A 19,707-nucleotide genomic window follows, 5' to 3' on the forward strand; every position below is an offset into this window, starting at 1 on the left:
CTGCTCATCTACGACCAACAGCGACGTAGGCGCAGAAGATACCGGTGAGTACTGCACCTACGACACGGGGAGGGGGGAGGCAAAAGTTAGGGGGACACCCACCAAACACCCCCATCCCCACCCTCGCATTAGACAACATACACACCAATGCAGTCACAAAATTCACAGTAACAACCCACAATCCCAGTGACCCAATACAGGCCCCTCAGGGGGAAGGGAAGGGGGGGCACCTCAGCCAGATGAATGCAAAGCCAGATCCACAACGGGGCTACATGCCCATATATGCCATCCTGGGGAGTGCAAAGCCACAGTCTCTCAAGTCTCTACAGTGGGTGGCTTGCCCACTGTACCATCCTGGGGAGTGCAAAGCCACAGTCTCTTAAGTCTCTACATTGGGTGGCTTGCCCACTGTATCATCCTGGGGTGTGCAAAGCCACAGTCTCTCAAGTCTATACAGTGGGTGGGTTGCCCACTGTTCAATCCTGGGGAGTGCAAAGCCACAGTCTCTCAAGTCTCTACAGTGGGTGGTTTGCCCACTGATCAATCTTGGGGAGTGCAAAGCCACAGTCTCTCAAGTCTCTACAGTGGGTGGTTTGCCCACTGATCAATCCTGGGGAGTGCAAAGCCACAGTCTCTCAAGTCTCTACAGTGGGTGGTTTGCCCACTGAGCCATCCTGGGGAGTGCAAAGACACATCTTCGCAAGTAGATGAAGTTCTCTACTGGTACTGGGTGGGACTGGTGCCCAGACTGGATGAGTCTCCCCGTTAAAAGTACATGTCCTGTCACTGTCCCAGCTGCACATGGGAGAACGATGCCTGATGTGCCAGAGTATTCATACCCAGACGGTCTTTGCCCTGTTCAGCGGTCTTCACCATGGCAGTCTTTGCTCTGTTCAGCGGTCTTCACCGTGGCTGTCTTTGCTCTGTTCAGCGGTCTTCACCATGGCAGTCTTTGCTCTGTTCAGCGGTCTTCACCATGGCAGTCTTTGCTCTGTTCAGCGGTCTTCACCATGGCAGTCTTTGGCCTGTTCAGCGGTGCTTTGCCATGGCGGTCTTTGCTCTGTTCAGCGGTCTTCACCATGGCGGTCTTTGCTCTGTTCAGCGGTCTTCACCATGGCAGTCTTTGGCCTGTTCAGCGGTGCTTTGCCATGGCGATCTTTGCTCTGTTCAGCGGTCTTCACCATGGCAGTCTTTTCTCTGTTCAGCGGTCTTCACCATGGCAGTCTTTGGCCTGTTCAGCGGTCTTCACCATGGCGGTCTTTGGCCTGTTCAGCGGTGCTTTACCATGGCAGTCATTGGCCTGTTCAGCGGTGCTTTGCCCTGGCAGTTCTGGTACGGACATTGGTGTGTGGCATGACGAACTCCACACTGGACATTGGTGTGTGGCATGACGATCTCCACACTGGACATTGGTGTGTGGCATGACGAACTCCACACTGGACGTTGGTGTGTGGCATGACGATCTCCACACTGGACGTTGGTGTGTGGCATGACGAACTCCACACTGGACATTGGTGTGTGGCATGACGAACTCCACACTGGACGTTGGTGTGTGGCTTGACGATCTCCACACTGGACATTGGTGTGTGGCATGACGAAGTCCACACAGGACATTGGTGTGTGGCATGATGAACTCCACACTGGACGTTGGTGTGTGGCTTGACGTTCCATCATTGCCCAGTGGGGCTGTGGGATCCTGGACCCTCCTGGGCTGTGACTCCGGCGGTGGCGGTGGTCTCTGGACCAGTAACGATACTTGAGCCCTCCTGGGCTGTGACTCTGGCGGTGGTCTCTGGACCAGTAACGATACTTGAGCCCTCCTGGGCTGGGACTCTGGCGGTGGTCTCTGGACCAGTAACGATACTTGAGCCCTCCTGGGCTGTGACTCTGGTGGTGGTCTCTGGACCAGTAACGACGGTGCTGGCAGGTGTGTCAGGACCGCCGGAAATGATGGCGCACTTCTCAGCCGTGACACTCACAACAGGTTGGGGAGACTTCCTCTGGACCTTCCCTACCTTCTTTGGAGTTACAGCTGACTCACCAATCGCCTTCGATCCCATTTCACTTTTTGTCCCACCAGGAGTCTTGACACGGTCCCGTCGTCCACTCTCCAATTTCAGAGCCTTTACAGGGGGTGGGCTGACAGTGCCTTGGCTCCTGGTCCTACTGCCTGCCCTGGTGGACGGGGCACTCCAAAAACCTGGAACACGCACCACTGGTACTGGAGGCTTTTTGGCTGAGGCACTACGACGGGACTGATGAATTGGAGGGGGGGGGGCAAAAAGGTCAATTTGACATAGGGACAGTTTCTGACGTACACTGGGATGGGTAGCTGGAGGGGCTCTGGGAGTGGAGGAAGAGGAGGTGGTTGTAGGAGGTGTCACTTTAGCTGTTTTGGGTGCAGGTGCAGGTACTGGAGGCTGTCGTGAGGTGGATGGATGTTGGGTGAGTGATTGCCGGCGTTTGGGTACTTTGGGAGGGGGCGTCACAGACACACTGGGAGAGGACACAGGGGACGTGTACATGGCAGTGGAGGTGGTCAGTTCAGGTGAGCAGCTTGTGTTGCTGGGTGTCCTGGTGCGAGTCCTAGTGCCTGTAGATGTGGTGCATGCAGGTGTGTGTGTAGACGACACTGGGAGGGAGGCGGGAGAAGAGGAGGAGGGGGACACAGTGGAGACAGTGGATGTTGCTGTATCTGTATGGGTCTGATGCTTGTGTGAGTGCCTGTGGTGTGTGTGGTGCCTATGTTTGCTTGAGCTACTTGTGTGTGTTGACTTGTGTGCATGCTGGTCTGTAGGTGTGCTTGGGATGGGCTGGGGTACAGGGGATTGGGTCTGGGTGGAGGAAGTTGGAGGGGGGAGGCTGGACAGAGGGACAATGGCTGCCATCAGTGCTGAGGCCAGAGATTGCAGGGTTCGCTGAAGGACAGCCTGACCAAAATGAATGCCTTCCAGGAATGCATTACCGTGTTTCAACTCTCGTTCTACACCCTGGATGGCATTCAGAATGGTAGACTGCCCAACAGTGAGTGACCTGAGGAGGTCAATGGCCTCCTCACTGAGGGCAGCAGGGGTGACTGGGACAGGGCCTGAGGTGCCTGGGGCAAAGGTGATGCCCACCCTCCTGGGTGAGCTGGCACGGGGCGAACGCTGAGGGGCTGCTGGGAGGGCGGTGCTGGTAGGGGAGGTGGCGGCTGTACCTGTAGAAGTGGGGCGCACAGATGGTGCCGCCACCACAGGGGAGCTCCATCGGCGGACGAGTCCGTGTCGCTGGTTGGTGATCCTGTGGCCGACGTGAAGCTCCCTTGACCTCCGTCCCACTGGTGAATTCAGAGTCTGTGGTGTGGCCCTCCATGGCCATGTGGGATGCAGCTCCCTCGTGCTCCGGTGCCACTGTACCTCCGCCTGTTGATGCTGATGTACAGAAGGACAGGGAGAGCAGAAAAAGGGGGGAGACAGAAGAAAGAGAGTTTTAGTGCATGGCATACCGCTACCGTTGGCGGACAAGACAGACGCAGCAGCCCCATGCATTATGCTGTGCTCCTGCCCTCTGCACATGATATTTCTGGGATATGGCCTACATGGCAATGGTAGAAATCTGCCCACATGGATGGCAAAGGGGCAACTATACATCAATTTGCCTTTTTTTTTAGCTGGGGTAGAGTGCCACATGGCCTACATAATGGAGGGGCCTTGCCTACCTAACTAGCCCAGGCCTAGCGACACCCACAGCCCACCACCCCCACCCAGACAGCTCTACTGCACGCACAGTCCATAGGATGAGGTTGTACTCACCCCCTTGTGTCTGCTGTGATGTCCTTAAGCGCCCATCCAACTCCAGGTAGGCCACCGCCAGGATCCGGAACATCAGGGGGGTCATGGTGCGACGGGCACCCCTCCCACGTTGGGAGGCCATCCCCAGCTGAGCTTCCGCCGTCTTCTTGCTGCAGCGGCGAATGTCCTCCCATCTCTTCCGGCAGTGGGTGCCCCGTCTCTGGTGGGCCCCCAGGGTCCGGACTTCCTTGGCAATGGCACACCAAATGTCCCTCTTCTGGTGGGCGCTGACCTACATGACATGCACAAGGAAAGAGGAACAGTCATTACCTACTGCACCGTCGTCGTGATTGGCCCCCTCCCAACTCTATCCCTGTGGCCCATTCATCCCCATGCATGACTGTTCTATGTACTCTGCCCCCTTCCCTCATCCACCCAGCCCTCTCCACCCAGGCCTAGCCCATACAACGTGCTCCCTGTGTACTAACCTGTTGGTCTGGAGGACCATAGAGTAGCGTATACTGGGGGAGGACCCCATCCACAAGTTTCTCCAACTCCTGTGCAGTGAAGGCAGGGGCCCTTTCCCCAGACGCAGCAGCCGTCGTCGCTTTCAGACCGAGGTCACAGCAGCACTAGCAGTGTAGGTCCTCTCCTGTCGAAGGTCAGGTATCTAGTGATTGAAGAGATAGAAAATGGTGGTGACGTCCCCGGCGGTGACGTCCGCGGCTGTGCGCATCATCACCGCCAGCGCACCTGTTCATTGGCTCCTGGGACCCATAGGGTCCAATGTTAACCAATGCAGCATTGCGCCGCGCTCTACGACCGCCTACCGCAACGGTGTCCAACCCCAGCGCAGTTACCCCACAATTCCATTGACCCAGTTTAGAGGTCAGGCAGCCGCCATTTCAGGGGCCCACATGGCTTCAATTACTACTGCGTCACACATACCGAGGCCTACACTCAAAACCTTTCCCAGGTGGGTTAATTGTCTGGTGTAGTCTTGTGTGTGACTGTGGGTACATACCTGGAGGAATGCTGACAGTTTCTTCGCTGTTGTCCTTCTTGGGCACCGTCAGTTGGGTAATATTGGAAGATGGCGGAATCCGCCGGTGTACCGACCGCTGGTGGACCTGTTGACAATGGAAGAGCGACATGTCATCGTGACCTACCGGTTTGACCGTCCCACAATCCAGGAACTATGTACCCAGTTGGAGCCAGACCTGATGTCACCAATCCGCCATCCGACTGGAATCCCCCTGACGTGCAGGTGCTGTCAGTGCTCCATTTCCTTGCAAGTGGGTCTTTTCAGACAACAGTGGCCATGGCATCAGGGATGTCCCAGCCTATGTTTTCCAACGTGTTGTCCAAAGTGTTGTCTGCCCTGCTGAAACACGTAAGGAGATACATCATTTTCCCTGAGGTGGCGGATTTGCCTTCAGTGAAAGGTGACTTCTATGCCCTTGGACATATCCCCAACGTCATAGGTGCCATTGATGGGACCCATGAAGCTCTGGCCCCCCCAGCAGGAATGAACATGTGTAGAGGAACAGGAAGAGTTATCATTCGATGAATGTCCAGTTGGTCTGTTTGGCAGACCAGTACATCTTGCAGGTAAATGCAATGTTCCCTGGCTCAGTGCATGACGCCTACATCCTGCGGAATAGCAGCATCCCTGATATGATGGGTGAACTCCAGAGGCACCGTGTATGGCTATTGGGGGACTCTGGTTACCCCAACCTGTCCTGCCTATTGACCCCAGTGAGGAATCCCAGGACCAGGGCAGAGGAACGCTACAATGAGGCCCATGGGCGGACTAGGAGGGTGATCGAGCGGACCTTCGGCCTCCTGAAGGCCAGGTTCAGGTGCCTCCATATGACAGGTGGGTCCCTATTCTACTCACCGAAGAAGGTGTGCGACATCATCATCGCCTGCTCCATGCTCCAAACCTTGGCATTGCGACGCCAGGTGCCTTTTCTGCAGGAGGATGATCCAGATGACGGTGTTGTTGCAGTGGGTGAGCCTGTGGAGCCTGTGGACAGTGATGAGGATGAAGCTGATGAAGATGAAAACGACAACAGGGAGTCAGCCATACAGCAATATTTTCAGTGAGACACAGGTGAGTAAATTTTCATGTTTCACATAATATTAAATTTCACACGTCTACCTCTATCCTGTACCTACATTTCACTCTCTATTTGTTAACTGAGTTGTCCCCTTCCATTTCAGTTTCAGTAATGTGGTAACCTACGTGTCAACAGCTTGCACCCTTGAAAGGCTTGTGATGTGTGACATTGGTATGTTGGCCTTCCAATGGGTAACCTTTTTTAACACTGTAATTGACAATACAAAGTTCACAATCATTGACTGACTCCAATATTATAAAGGTTTCAAGGGTGTTTTTTTAAGTGCATAAAAATGTAGGGGGGTTGTGAAATGGGGATAGGTCATGATGGAAGAATGTCCATGGCAGAGTCCTGTCTATTAGTCTCACAGGTACATTGCACATCTGGCCATTGAAAGTGGAGCTGGGGCAGTTCCAATGTGGACAGGGTAACAAAGTGGGACAGTGGGGGGACAATCAGGGTAGTCTTATTTCCTGGCGGGGGTCTTGCGATCTTGCTCTGTCCTGTTCCTGGATCTCAGGGACCGCTTTCGTGGTGGTTCTCCATCTGCATGGGGTGGGGTGCTGGTGTGTTGGTCCTGTGGCGGGGCGTCCTGTCCACTGTCGCCGGCGGAGGTGGTGGGCAGTTCGTCGACCTGGCTAGTGTCAGGGGCCCCTTGGAGTGCCACGGTGTCCCTCAAGGTCTTTTGAATGTCCGTCAGCACCCCTACGATGGTGCCCAGGGCGGAGCCTATGGTCCTGAGCTCCTCCCTGAACCCCAAATACTGCTCCTCCTGCAGACGCAGGGTCTCCTGCAACTTGTCCAGGACCGTTGCCATCGTCTCCTGGGAGTGTGGTATGCTCCCATGATGGAGGAGAGGGCCTCGTTGAGAGTAGGTTCCCTTGGCCTTTCCTCCCTCTGTCACACAGCAGCCCTCCCAGTTCCCCTATGTTCCTGTGCCTCCGTCCCCTGGACCGTGTGCCCACTACCACTGCCCCCAGGTCCCTGTTGTTGTTGGGGTGTTGGGTTAGCCTGGGTGCCCTGTAGTGGTGGGCACACCGCTGATTGATCTGTCCTGGGTAGGGAGGTATGGGCCCGCTGGGTGGGTGCTGTGCTGGTGTTACCAGAGAGTGTAAGCTCGGTGTTGGGCTGTGGCTGGGCAAGGGGAACCGACTGTCCTGAGGCCCACGATGGTCCGGGTCATCAAGATCCAATAGGGCAGGGCTGCTGTCGTCACTGTGGGCCTCTTCTGGGGGTGGAGTGGTGTTGTCTGGACCCTCTGGTGTGGTGACGTTCCTTCGGGTTCCTGCGGGGGTATGAGTACAGGATTATTGCATGTGTGTGTTTCATGATTTGCAATGTTTGGGTGTGCGTGTACCCCAGTGCTAGCATTCCTGTGTGGGAGCTTGTGTGCTGATGGTTGGGGGGTGTTCTGGGTCTGTGCAGTTGGCATGCTTTAGTGATGGGTATCCATGCTTAGTTGTGTCATGCAGGTCTTGGGGTTGGGATGGGTGGTTGGTGTTATGGGTACATTAGTGAGGAGTTAGGGTGTTAGTGGAGGGTGTGAGGGTGGGGGTGTGTGATAGCATGCAGGTAGGGTGGGGGATATGATAGTTGAAATTTGACTTACCAGTGTCCGTTCCACCAACGACTCCTGCGAGGCCCTCAGGAAGCAAGATGGACAAGACTTGCTCCTCCCATGTTGTTAGTTGTGGGGGAGGAGGTGGGGGTCTGCCGCAAGTCCGCTGTACCGCGATGTGGTGCCTGGATACCATTGAACGCACCTTCCCCCGTAGGTCATTCCACCTCTTCCTGATGTCCTCCCTATTTCTTGGGTGCTGTCCCACAGCGTTGACCCTGTCCACTATTCTTTGCCATAGCTCCATCTTCCTGGCTATGGATGTGTACTGTACCTGTGAGCCAAATAGCTGTGGCTCTACCCATACGATTTCCTCCACCATGACCCTGAGCTCCTCCTCGGAGAAGCGGGGGTGTCTTTGGCGTGACATGGGGTGGTGTGTGTGATGTGTGGGGCGGTGTATGTGTTGATGAGTGTGGTGAGTGTAGTGGTATGTGGTGTTTTGTGCGTGGATGTTGTGTGGGTGATGGTGTAGTGTGCCTCTGTGTGATGGGGTTCTCTATTCTGTGCTGTCTCTCTCTGGCCTTCGTCTCTAGTTTTTGGTCATAGGGGTTTGTGGGTGATGTGGGTGTGCGTTTTATATAGTGTTGGGTGTGTGGGAGTGGTGTGTGTATGTGTATCAGGTGTGTGTATTTGTAATTGTCCAATGTGGCTGTGTTTTGTATATCTGTGTGTATTTTGAGCGCGGCGGTGTGTACCGCCAATGGAATACCGTGGTTGAAAGACCGCCGCGTGGATTCGTGTGTCGTAATAGCATGGGCGTGTTTCTGTTGGCGTGGAGGTGCAGGATTTGTTTCCGCATGTTTATCGTTGACCTTTGGTGTGGCGGTATTGTGTGGGTGTCTGAATTTCGGCGGATTCCATAATGTGTCTCATAATAGCTGTGTCGGTCTCCCGCCGCCGCCGCGGTGTATTGTCGCTCTTCTGCACGGCGGTAAGCGCCTTTTCCCGCCAAGGTCGTAATGACCCCCTATGTTTCTAAAAGTTGGAATACTTTTTAAGAATCTAAAACTATCTCTAGAACTTAATTCAAACTTTTACAAAACTTTAAACTCTAAAAGAAATGCTAACAGGGACTAACACAAGGCCCTAGCAGGACTTTTAAAAATTTAGAAAAATAGCTCAAATTTCAAAAATCAGTTTCTAATGACAATTTTTGGAATTTAGTTGTGTGATCAGGTATTGGCTGAGTAGTCCAGCAAATGCAAAGTCTTGTACCCCACCGCTGATCCACCAATGTAGGAAGTTGGCTCTGTATGTACTATTTCAAAGTAAGAAATAGCATGCACAGAGTCCAAGGATTCCCCTTAGAGGTACGATAGTGGCAAAAAGAGATAATTCTAATGCTCTATTTTGTGGTAGTGTGGTCGAGCAGTAGGCTTATCAGAGGGTAGTGTTAAGCATTTGTTGTACACAAACAGGCAATAAATGAGGAACACACACTCAATGACAATTCCAGGCCAATAGGTTTTTATATAGAAAAATATATTTTCTTAGTTTATTTTAAGAACCACAGGTTCAGGATTTACAAGTAATACTTTAAATGAAAGGTATTTCACTTAGGAACTTTAGGAACTTTGAATTAGCAAAATAGCATATACAGTTTTCACACAAATGGCAATAAGCTATTTTAAAACTGGACACTGTGCAATTTTCAACAGTTCCTGGGGGAGGTAAGTGTTTGTTAGTTTTGCAGGTAAGTAAACCACCTACAGGGTTCAAAGTTGGGTCCAAGGTAGCCCACCGTTGGGGGTTCAGAGTAACCCCAAAGTTACCACACCAGCAGCTCAAGGCCGGTCAGGTGCAGAGGTCAAAGTGGTGCCCAAAACGCATAGGCTTCAATGGAGAAGGGGGTGCCCCGGTTCCAGTCTGCCAGCAGGTAAGTACCTGCGTCTTCGGAGGGCAGACCAGGGGGGTTTTGTAGGGCACCGGGGGGGACACAAGTCACCACAAAAAGTACACCCTCAGCGGGTGGATCCTCGGGGTAGCCACCACCTGGGCAAGGGTGAGGGCAACCTGGGGGTCGCTTCTGCACTGGAGGTCGGATCCTTCAGGTCTTGGAGGCTGCGGTGCAGTGTCTTTACCAGGCGTCGGGTTCTTTGAAGCAGGCAGTCGCGGTCAGGGGGAGCCTCTGGATTCCCTCTGCAGGCGTCGCTTGGGGGGCTCAGGGGGGTCAACTCTGGCGACTCACAGGGTCGTAGTCGCTGGGGAGTCCTCCCTGTAGTGTTGTTTCTCCACAAGTCGAGCCAGGGGCGTCGGGTGCAGAGTGCAAAGTCTCACGCTTCCGGCGGGAAGCGTGTGTTCTTTAAAAGTTGCTTCTTTGTTGCAAAGATGTTTCTTCTTTGGAGCAAAGCCGCTGTCCTCAGGACTTCTTGGTCCTTTTAGATGCAGGGTAGTCCTCTGAGGCTTCAGAGGTCACTGGACCCTGTGGAACGCGTCGCTGTGGCAGTTTTTCTTGAAGTGGGGAGACAGGCCGGTAGAGCTGGGGCCAAAGCAGTTGGTGTCTCCGTCTTCTCTGCAGGGCTTTCAGGTCAGCAGCCCTTTTTCGTCTTAGGTTGCAGGAATCTCTCTTGCTAGGTTCTGGGAGCCCCTAAATACTCGATTTAGGGGTGTGTTTAGGTCTGGGGGGTTAGTAGCCAATGGCTACTAGCCCTGAGGGTGGCTACACCCTCTTTGTGCCTCCTCCCTGAGGGGAGGGGGGCACATCCCTAATCCTATTGGGGGAATCCTCCATCTGCAAGATGGAGGATTTCTAAAAGTCAGAGTCACCTCAGCTCAGGACACCTTAGGGGCTGTCCTGACTGGCCAGTGACTCCTCCTTGTTTTTCTCATTATCTCCTCCGGCCTTGCCGCCAAAAGTGGGGCCGTGGCCGGAGGGAGCGGGCAACTCCACTAGCTGGAGTGCCCTGGAATGCTGTAACAAAGGGGGAGAGCCTTTGAGCTCACCGCCAGGTGTTACAGTTCCTGCAGGGGGAGGTGAGAAGCACCTCCACCCAGTACAGGCTTTGTTCCTAGCCACAGAGTGACAAAGGCACTCTCTTCATGTGGCCAGCAACATGTCTGGTGTGTGGCAGGCTGCTAAAACTAGTCAGCCCACACTGGAAGTCGGGTATGGTTTCAGGGGGCATCTCTAAGATGCCCTCTGCGGTGTATTTCACAATAAAATGTACACTGGCATCAGTGTGCATTTATTGTGCTGAGAAGTTTGATACCAAACTTCCCAGTTTTCAGTGTAGCCATTATGGTGCTGTGGAGTTCGTGTATGACAGACTGCCAGACCATATACTCTTATGGCCACCCTACACTTACAATGTCTAAGGTTTTGCTCAGACACTGTAGGGGCATAGTGCTCATGCACCTATGCCCTCACCTATGGTATAGTGCACCCTGCCTTAGGGCTGTAAGGCCTTCTAGAGGGGTGACTTATATATGCCATAGGCAGTGTGAGGTTGGCATGGCACCCTGAGGGGAGTGCCATGTTGACTTAGTCATTTTCTTCTTACCAGCACACACAAGCTGGCAAGCAGTGTGTCTGTGCTGATTGAGAGGTCTCCAGGGTGGCATAAGACATGCTGCAGCCCTTAGAGACCTTCCGTGGCATCAGGGCCCTTGGTACCAGGGTACCAGTTACAAGGGACTTACCTGGATGCCTGGGTGTGTCAATTGTGGAAACAAAGGTACAGGTTAGGGAAAAAACACTGGGGCCTGGTTAGCAGGCCTCAGCACACTTTCAAATCATAACTTGGCATCAGCAAAGGCAAAAAGTCAGGGGGTAACCATGCCAAGGAGGCATTTCCTTACAGCTGCTATTCAAGGTACTTCCTGATCCCCAAAAAGGATGGTCGGTTGAGACCAATCCTGGACCTGAGGATTTTGAATTGGTTCCTAAAGCAGGAAAAGTTCAAGATGCTGACCCTGTCACATGTTCTTTTGGTGTTGAACGAAGGAGATTGGATGGTGTCTTCCATATTCCGCTCCTCAAGTCGCACAGGAAGTATCTCCAGTTTGTGGTGGGGTCGCAGCACTATCAGTTTGTGGTCCTTCTGTTTGGTCTTACTTCGGCACCTCAAGTCTTTACGAAGGTGATGGCGGTGGTAGCAGCGGAGCTCTGAAGAAAGGGAATAGCAGTATTTCCTTATCTGGATGATTGGTTGATCAGTGCCAAGTCTCCGGAGCTCTTGCGGTGTCACCTGCAGTCGACAACTCAGTTGTTGTTCGACCTGGGATTCTCAGTGGATGTGCCCAAATCTCACCTGGAACCCTCTCAACTCCTCCTGTTCATAGGGGCAGTACTAGACACAACATTGAATCTGGCCTTTCCTCCGCCGCAGGGTATTCAGGACATTCAGGCGTTGGGCTCTTCAGTGGTGCGTCCGCAGGCAGTGGTTTCAACACAAGGGAGATCTCGAGGATTCAATCAGGATCTCCACAGACACTGCAGCGGATCTTCAGTGGTGGGCTTCGGTCGGCAACCTGTCGCAAGGAATGCCGTTCTTGCTGCCTCTGCCAGTGGCCACAGTTGTAACTGATGCTTCCACTCTAGGGTGGGGGGCTTATGTGGGGGACCTGGAGATCAAAGGTCTTTGATCTCCAGTGGAACAGAGGTTTCACATCAATCTGTTGGAATTGCGGGCGATACGTCTGGCTCTCAAGGCCTTCCTCCCTTCGCGGTCAGTCAGTACAGGTCCTGACGGACAACACTACTGCAATGTGGTATGTAAACAAGCAGAGAGGAGTGGGTTGTATCTTCGACTCTGGTCCTGGCTTCAGGACTACAAGATTTGCTTGGTAGCAAATCATTTGGCCGGAGTTCTGAATGTGCGTGCGGACGTTCTCAGTCGGCTCATCTCCTCCGATCACGAGTGGCGTCTTCATCCGGATCTGGTTCTTTGCATCTTCCAGATGTGGGGGTTTCCTCAGATAGACCTGTTTACCACTCGGGAGAACGCGCACTACCTGTCATTCTGCAGCCTCCAGTATCTGGTGCAAGGAGCTTTGGGGGACGCGTTTCAGATGTCCTGGAAGGGTCAGTTACTTTACGCGTTTTCCCCCATACCTTTGATTCCTCAGGTGTTGAGGAAGATTTGCCAAGACCGGCCCAAGTCATCTTAATAGCCCTGGATTGGCCGAGAAGGGTGTGGTATTCAGACCTTCTCCAACTCTCTCTGTGCCCTCCGCTCTGTCTCCCTTACAGGGTAGACCTCCTCTCGCAGTCGCAGGGGCACGTTCTACACCCCCACCTCCAGAGCCTGCACCTTCATGTCTGGAGTTTGAATGGGGCTACCTGAGTTCCTTTTCTCTCCCACCAGAGGTGGTGGATGTTATTTTATCGGCCAGGCGACAGTCCACCAAATCAATCTATGCAAGCAGGTGGGCCAGATTTGTCAGATGGTGTGGAGAGAGCCATTTGTCTGATGTGTTGTTATTTGGTTTAACCTTGGCGCAGAAAGGTTGTGCAGTTGCCACAGTTAAGGGCTATTTATCAGCGCTGTGTTCTTTTCTGTGTCTCCCAGACCAACCCTCTCTGTTTAGGTCTCCTTTGGTGTTGAGATTCATTAAGGGTCTCATTGATAAGTTTCCACCCACTCCGTTTATTATGCCTCAGTGGGATCTTAATTTAGTGTTGATCTTTCTTATGGGGTCGCCATTTGAGCCGATGCATTCTTGTTCCTTACGATTACTAGTTTTAAAAACTGTATTTTTAGTGGCCATAACTTCAGCCAGAAGAGTGAGTGAGCTCCAGGCTCTTAGTGTGGAGTCCCCATATCTTTCCTTTTTTATAGCCAAAGTGGTGTTAAGGACCAAAGCGGCTTTCCTCCCGAAGATTGTTACACCCTTTGATTTGGGGCCGACTATTACTCTCTCTTCCTTTTACTCTCCTCCTCATCCATCCAAAGAGGAGGAGAGGCTGCACCGGTTTTATCCGCGAAGAGCGTTGAGCTTCTTTGTCGACAGGACGAGGGAGTTCAGGCAAGACAATCAGCTCTTCGTTGGCTACGTGGGGAAGAGGAGAGGCAGAGCAGTCCACAAGAGAACACTATACAGGTGGGTCATTCTCTGTTTCAAACTTTGTTATTCCTTAGCAAAGAAAGAACCCCCTGTAGGACTCCGAGCTCATTCCTCTAGGGCTAAGGCTGCTTCGTCGGGGTGGTCCTTTGGTTGACATCTGCAAAGCAGCAACTTGGGCATCCCTCCATACTTTTGTTAAACATTATTGACTCTGAGGTCAGGAGGGATGGCCATTTTGCCCGCTCAGTGCTGCAGGATTTCTTGGTTCAGGCACCCACCTCCGGAAGTAGTACTGCTTTGGGACTCTATTCTTGAGGTGAGGAATACACAGGTAGTTGTATCCATCAGAAGAACAAGTTACTTACCTTCGGTAACGCCTTCTCTGGTGGATACATTAGCTACCTGTGGATTCCTCACGGTCCCTCCCGCCTCCCCGTTGCCTGTTTTGTCTTACCAAGAATTCCTAGGGTGAGCACCGATTTATTGTATATTTGTACATAATCATTAGATGTATATGTACATATTTATTTATATGTATGGTATTTTTTAAAGGAAACATGTTTGGAAAGGTATATGTATATTTATATATTTGTTTCCATATGAGTGCGTTGTTTCCATTAGTATCGTTTTATATTGTTCAATAAATGTTGGTATATAATTTTATTTGATGTAAGTATATTTCTCTGCAAACTCAATGTCACCTGTTCGCCTCAAAGGCGTAAAAAAGTGGTGATAACTGACGTCTGCACGTCGACGAGGGCGTCGCGTGGAGTCAGGCAATTGTGACGTCATCGTCGACGTGCAGAGCTAGAAGAAAATATCCGTCGAAGCTGGCGCGTGGGGGAAAATTCTTGAGGTGAGGAATCCACAGGTAGCTAATGTATCCACCAGAAAAGGCGTTACCGAAGGTAAGTAACTTGTTCTTCAGGGTCCATCTGGCTGCAATTCCATAAGATAGCAGAATTGAATGGTCAGCGTCTTCTCTATTCTCTCAACGAATCATAATACAGTTTATAAAAGGGCTCTTCAGAACATTTCCCCCTCTTCAACATCCTCTAGCTCTATGGTAACCTAATACTATCCTCAGTCAGTTGAAGTTACCCCCTTTTGGGCCAATATATAAGGAAGACTTGAAATTCGACTCTTGGAAGACAACACTTCTCTTGGCTGCCACATCTGCTATGAGGGTGGTAGAGATTCTAGAGTTCACTATCAGGAAACCTTTTCTCTGATTCATGAAGGACAAGGTAAACCTGAGAACCAATTGTAAATGCATACCTAAGGTTTCTACTGACTCAGCTAAATGAACCTTCCATTCTCACATCTCTCGTTCCAAATCCATCTATGATAGCAGACAAATTGTTGCATTCATTTGACATGCGTAGAAGTCTGAGATAGGACATACCATATCAGACCATTTGTTTGTGTCTTTTGGACAGCCACAAAGAGGTCATGCCCTATCTAAACAGGGGGTAGCTCACTGGCTCTCAGCCTGCATTACTTTCTGTCATGCCAAGGCCAAGAGTCCACTCCAAGAAAGAGTGGAGGTGCATTTCACAAAAAGCATGGCACCAACCTTGCCACAATATGCTGTTGTGTCCTTGAAGGGCATCTGCCATGAAGCCGTCTGGAAAAGCAGGCACTTGTTCACAAAGCATTACTGCCTCGACATGAACGCAGAGGCCGATGCAGCAGTGGGACAAGCAGTTCTGAGAAACTGTTCTGATAAAGGTGAGCCTGCTTCCTGCTTTTGTTATGCATTATAATGTTTACTGCTTGTCATTCTGATTCAAGCATGTGAACATATAAAGGTTCAATGTTGGAGAAGAAATGTACCTGTAATTCCAGTTCTCCAACATTGATATCTTCTATATATTCATGTGCGATATTCTCTCCTCCCTGGTCACCAGCTCATCGATATTATTCTCACACTTGTGCTTTTAAGTGAGGTGGATGTGCTACTAAATATAGAATGTTGTTTCAGGCCTATGGCCATTTCACACTGTATACTCTTATTTTAATGTACCAGGGATTCCCAGCCTGGCAATGGGGAATGTATCTGGCATGTGAATATATAAAATATATTGATGCTGAAGAACTGGAGTTACAGGTAAGAAATTAATGTCTTGCTATCAGGAGCTGATTTGAAAGGAAGTGAATCTCTTAAAATAGAAGCATGCAGTGGAGGAGGTTCCATATCATGAAAAAAGAAGCAGGGATCTATCCCCATTACTTTCTGGTTTGTCAGAGGGTCCAAATGAAGTATTCAGACTTATTCTTGAGCTCAGAACAATGAACAAATATATAAGGAGAGATACATTCAGGATGCTGGCATTACAGTAAATGCATTATCATTTACATCAAGGAAACGGGATGAGTGCGATGCTTACTTCAACATACCTATAATATGCAAGTTATCAGAAATTCCTACGTTTTGCAGTAAGCAATGATCATTTCCATTACAAAGTCCAACCATTGTATTGCTGTTGTCACAGCACATTTGAGCAGACAGAAAATCTTCATCATTTCAGCTAAATGCCATAAGACAGCAGGCACATTCCCTTCCTAGTGGACTCTAATATGACCGGGTGGAGCTGTTATAAATAGACAAAGTCATTCTTTCTCTTCTTTTTTTGAAATCCATAAAACCCATCTCTCGGGTAAGCAATTTAGTTGAACAATATGGAAATGCTCAATTTGGGGTTTATTGTTGAAAGAAACTTATGGAGGGGAGTGAGTGCAGGAACCTCCCAAACACACCTAAGTCCTGGGATTTTTCCTAGTGGCAGAGAGACTGGTGGTTTGATGCCAGGCTACCTATGGCTCTCTGAAGCATCAGTGCACTGAATATGGGTTTTTAATATCGCCAATAAACGTTCTTTATTTATATACATGGTATACTCTTGCAAGTTAGGCTTTCAATTTTAGCGTCAGTAGGTAATTTTTTTCTATTGATTTGGGATTTTAATAGGGGTTTTCAAAGCGTAGCTGCTTAGGTCAGAATGACAGCTGTCGTCCTCACCATAATTCAAATTATTGTTTTTTCTAAAGAATTTTGAGCCGAATAAAAACAAAATCTGTAATCGATACATGGCACGACCCACTGATTTTTCCATAAGAGAAACCTTGTAGCGAGCTGAAATTCCCCAAATGCTATGTCAACAATTGATCAATTTGGAGCTTTTACTGTAGCATATTTTGATAATAGTGTTTTTTTAAAAAAAAGATCTGATTTGATCTTTAAATTCTTCATTGTGCTGTAGCACATAATTCACACATGAATGTACGTTTTGGTGGCATTTGATTGTTTGGGAATCCTGCATCAGGTAGTCGGGGGCATTACTGAAAGGGGGAGATCTTGCTAGGACTGATCTCTTACTACATCTCCCCTGTACTTTATGTCTTTACCAGGAGGTGATGGAGACCTTCCAGAACCGCATCCTCCGGTTGGAGACCCAGCATATGACCAGCCAGCAGGAAGCTTTGGAGACCAACAGCTCCCGGCAGCTCTACCACAAAGTTGTGAACCTTTTTCTTGCCCTTGTCACCATTCTTCTGGTCTTCGTACCCGCTGTGCACACCTGCATCCTCCCATTTGTGAAGACCCGCCGACGCACCATTGCCACTGCCATAGTGCTAGTCGTCGGCATTGTGCTGTGGCACCACCGGGACACTGTGTGGAATTATGTGTTGAATTCGAGGCTTTTTTGCAAACTGGACTCTGTTCTAGGGCGAATCATGGGAACAAATTGTACTTTTGGCAACAAGAAGTATCTCGGAAGTTGAGAGTTGTGCAGAAAGGATCGCTGGCAAAGCCCTCAGCCTTCTTTGCTCCACCAAAACATGCTATATCTTAGTCTTGAACACCAGCAGAAAGCGCTGTAGACATTTGTTGTCTTCCTCACAAGGCTGTAATAAGAGTCTTATTAGATTGTGGGGCAATCTACCTTTTCTGGTACATGACTTCTCCTTGGCCCTGTGTCTAACAAAACTCAAAAGGATCCTAAGTAAAAACAAGAGCATTCCTTTTGGCCATGTAACCAAAGAAGAGTCCACCATGCGGTTGTTTCTCATGCTTCTTTATGGGGAGTGTTTACTCTTTCCTCAAAGTTATGAGCACTGTGGATATCGAGGCTGAAGAAGCTACCCCTGTGATAAAGCGCTGAGGAAGAGGTGCTCAGAGAGCCTTCTTCAAGAAAGCACAACAAAGCGCTCCTATCACTGGATCATGGCCAGGACAGGGCCAAGAATCGCAAGAAAAACTGAAACAGTGTGGCTTTTATCCTTGCCAGCACTAAGGTGTGTTCTGAGAGGCACTTCTGGTCAGGGCCGAACAAGGCAGTGTCTGCCAGGGGGACCCCAGGTTCGAAACAGGGAGGAAGTAGCAGCCTATTCTGTCTGCCCCGATTTCTGTTTCATTTAATATTTTTCCATCCTCTGAATTGTTTTTGTTTTCCGGATATCTTTCAATTGTTTCTTCTCTATAGTTGTTTCCCTGGTTCTGACCAGTTCCCCAATGTTTTCACTTTTACACCAGAACCAAATAGCAAACACGTTGCCAGTCCCTACTAAAAGGGAGTCGAGAGAGGGATTTCGCACCTGGAGATACTGTATGAAATACATTAAGAAGGAAATCGTGTAAAGGGTCCTTCTGCCGACAGGAATGGTCGGATTGTAACCAAAAAGAGCCGCATAGGCCTACTTTTAACCAAAAAAGACTGAGTATGATATATAGTTTTATACGGAGGCGTGCTATCTGTCCAATAAGTAACGGTAATATTTATGAAATAATATATATATATTTAGTGTTTCAGTTTCCAAAGGGCTGTCTCGTTTCTAATTTGGAGCCGTCTCTCCATATGATAGTATTCCTACTTTTGCAGTGCCTGCTGGAGCGGGTTCTGCAGGAACGTAAGCAGTTCATCCCGCGATGTATGTAAATGTTGTGCTTGAAAGGGAGTTGAGTGCGCCAGGAGTCTGCAGAGTTGGGCAAGTAGATTATAGGGTTCCAGTAGTCTGGTGGGTATGATGCAAGCAGCAGATTGCGTGCCCATACTATCAGGATAGGTACGACAGTAAGATTAAAAGTTTGAAGCAAGAGGGCATAGAATCATCATGTAGACTGAGGCCCTCATTATGAGTGTGGTGGTCTCAAGACTGCCACACTCGTGATGGCGGTCAGACTGCTGCTCGGACCGCCCTATTATGACCATGGCAGATGGGCCACGGACTGACCGCCGGAACCGCCAGGTTGCCACCTGTCAACAGCCTATTGACCTCGGCTTTCTCAATCCGCCAGGGCAGCCTAGGGATTACAAGATCCTTTCCACCAGCCTTTGCATGGCGGTCTCACCGCCATGCAAAGGCTGTTGGAAAGGGGGTGTCAGGGCCCCCCTTATACGGACCCCTTGTGCTTTTCACTGCCCGAACTACGGGCAGTTAAATGCGCAACAGCACCTGATGCACCACAACATTGCCGCTGGCTCGATTATGAGTCTGCGTCAATGCTGTGGTTGGTTTTCCGCTCGGCCAGCGGGCGGAACGCTGTTTTTGCCCGCTGGCCCAGTGGAAAACTTCTAATAGCACGGCCAGCAAACTGCCAGCACTGTATGCGGTATGCTGGCTGCAATGGCTTTGGCGGTCTTCTAAAAAAGGCTGCCGAAGCCGTAATGAGGGCCTGAGTGTCTCCCAAAGAACAGATATAGTTGAAGACTAGGGGCTACGTTAGATTTGACAGATGGGATACACAAACATAACTGATCTGGCTTATTACAAGTGTACTAGATCCTATGGCGCATGTAATAGGGCGGATGGGATATCCCTCATCTTTGTGACCTGATAACCCACCCGTCAAACTCTCAATCAAGCCCTAGCTTTGTTTTAGCAATCAATAGAGCCCAGTAGGCACCATGGAGGGAGAAATTTTGGGGTGCTGACCCAAAGCGATAAATACAACTGAAGATCATAGTTGACGATAACAGAAATCCAGTGAAGCCGAATGGAAAGGCAGAAGGGAAGTAGTACCTATAGATGGATGTAACTGAGAAATATGTAAACTACTGGAGCCAATTGAAAACAATATAGTGGAAGGGGTGAAGGGAGCTGCACCACAAACATCAAACAGAAATGACATACAGATTTTGTTTTAACAGTAACCAATTAAGCCAAATAGACACGATAAAGA

The sequence above is a fragment of the Pleurodeles waltl genome, chromosome 10 (genome assembly GCF_031143425.1).
Source record: "Pleurodeles waltl isolate 20211129_DDA chromosome 10, aPleWal1.hap1.20221129, whole genome shotgun sequence".
NCBI lineage: Eukaryota > Metazoa > Chordata > Amphibia > Caudata > Salamandridae > Pleurodeles > Pleurodeles waltl.